A 2,624-nucleotide genomic window follows, 5' to 3' on the forward strand; every position below is an offset into this window, starting at 1 on the left:
GCCGAGTGCGCCAAGCCGGGACCCAGAAGGAGAAGGAGGAAAGGAGGGGGGGAGGGGCCAGGATCCCGGCGCGGCGGCCCCACCCACCGGCCCGGAGCGGTCCTGGAGCCTGCACCTCCCGCTGCATCGCCGAGCTGCGTTTCCAGGGCCCCGCCTGTCACCTCCTGTTGCTCGGATCTCTTTAGCAGGGGGGTAGGGGAGCGAGGGATCCTTTCCAGAACCTTGTGGCCACCCTGGGACTTTGTTTAGAAGGAGTCTTGGCTTACCTGCGGGTCATTGTGTCAACCAGGTTGGTAGAGCACGGCCCTGGGGTGTAGAGAAGCAGACCTGGGACTGGAGTCAGATTGTTGAGTCCCAGATAGGTAGCTTTGTCCGCCTCGTGAGTTCTGCCCAAGCCACTGGCTGGCTGTGTGGTTCTTGGGCAAGCCGCTCACTCTCTCTGGACCCGTTTCTCATCAGTGAGTGAGTGTAATCAGAATACCGATGTTATGATAGCAGTCGGTCTAAGGCGAGAGTAACGCCTGTTTTATAACTGAACACCGTGCCTGGTGTCATGCAATGCACTTTTTTTCGGAGGGAGAGTTTGGGGGAGCCACAGGGGGAGATGCACAGGGCTTACTCCTACTCTCTATACTGTCTCTTCAGCCCCAGTACACATTGTGTGTGTGTGTGGGGGGGGAGACGTGGTGGAGATTTTTTTTTGCAAGTTCACACCTGCAGTACTTAGGGGCCACAGCTGGCTGTGTGCTTGACGGGTGTAAGCAGTGCAGGATTCCAACCATTGTCACTGCAGCAGCTGCCTCTGGGGCAAGTGCCTTAACTTCGACTATCTTCCGGTTCTGCAGTGCATATCTCATACAGGGTAGGCTGCAGTTTTCTGACTTTTGGCAAAGAGGGTTAATTACCTCCAGTTTTAGTTCCTCATCCAAAAGAGAGAGAGAGCGAGAGTGAGCGAGAGAGAGAGAGAGAGCGAGCGAGAGAGCATGTGGATATCTAGTTCCCAGAAAATTAAGGGCAAATAAGAATAAAGTGCCAGGGTTTCTATAGCTCACACTATGGCAACAGAATGTTGTGAGATGCTTTCAGTACAAATATCTAAACACATACTTGACCTGAGCTCTAATACAACGGGTAGGGTGCTTACCTTGCATGAGGCCAACCTGGGTTCAATCCCACCCACGACGATGTTCCCCCTGAGCACAGAGCCAGAAGCTCTGAGCACTCGGTGACCCTCAGAAATAAACTAAGCAAAAGGAAACTTTTCATTCTATGCCTTAGTACCTTGGAATAGGTTGTTCTCTCTCAGCTACAAATTGCTATTTTGCACAATTCGGACAGCCCAGTGAACACCCTCCTAGGAGTTCTGACTCTGAACTGTACAATGCATGTCAAAATAACAAAATCCATGCAGTGCCGTGTTTTCAGGCTCAGAGCCAGAGCCTGGCAGGCGGCACACAGAATATGGTTAGAAAGAGGCGCCACTCCTGAGGGTAGAACTAGTAAAAAAGGCCCTGTTGTGTAGACCTGCTCCCCCTTCCCTTCATTGTAGCTGTTTCCCTTCATTGTTGTCCTGATGAAGGAGGTCACAACAGCCTAGGTCACAGCACTAGCTGGTTGCAATGCACACGGAGGGCCATACTTTAGTTGGGACAATGTGTTAACCAGGGGTCACCCTTTGGTTGGGGCACTCACTCACGTTCTGGTTGTAGTGTCAGGGCTCACAGTGGAGCTCAATGCCTGTGCTCACCAGGGGTCTAACTTCCTGGCTGTGGTGCCCATTTATCTCTCACTTGCGGAGCCCTCACACACCCAGCTGCACAGGACTGGCAGGACTGTGGAATCACAGCAAGCTCAAACAGTAAAGCTTTTGAATCTGCCAGCATCACACATGGCGGATGTCTCTGCATTGGGGTTTGAACTTGTGGACTGATGCTTGCGAGGCTTCCAGGAAACCACTGTGTCCTTGGGCTAGCTTGGTTGGAAAAAGGTCTAACCATGAGCCCAGGGGCTGTTACTGGCTCTGTGCTCAGGACTGACCCCTAGTGGTGCTGGGGATTCCAAACAGGATCAGTAGAATGCAAGGCAAGTGGTATCTTTCTGCTCTCTCTCTCTCTCTCTCTCTCTCTCTCTCTCTCTCTCTCTCTCTCTCTCTCTCTCTCTCTCTCTCTCTCTGGCCCTAGACTGAATTTCTTTAGTCATATATGCCCTCTACAGTGCTCATGTGCACCTCTGTAAGGAGCATCCTTGTCTAGAATCAAGTTCAGACATGGTGGGAAAAGCCTGGGCCTTCCCCTCCAGAGCTTTTGGTCTAGGGGGTCTAGACTAGAAGGAAGGGTCTTACCTAAGGGCAGAGCAGACTGTGACATAAATGCAGGTCCTGCCTGGCCTGAGATTCTGGAGGGAAGAGGCTGCCAGATTTAGCAAATAAAAATACAAGATGTCCAGCCAAATGTGTCAGGCAAGGAGTATTTTTGGGGGAGGGGCTTTTTGGGTCACACCTAGGAGTGCTCAGGGCTTCCTCCTGGCTCTGCACTCAAGGATCTCCTGGTGATGCTTGGGGAACCACATAGGGTGCCGGGAATCAAACCCTGGAAGGCTGCAAGGTAGGTACGCCACCCTCCAGT

Source organism: Sorex araneus, chromosome 3 (genome assembly GCF_027595985.1).
Source record: "Sorex araneus isolate mSorAra2 chromosome 3, mSorAra2.pri, whole genome shotgun sequence".
Classification (NCBI taxonomy): Eukaryota; Metazoa; Chordata; class Mammalia; order Eulipotyphla; family Soricidae; genus Sorex; species Sorex araneus.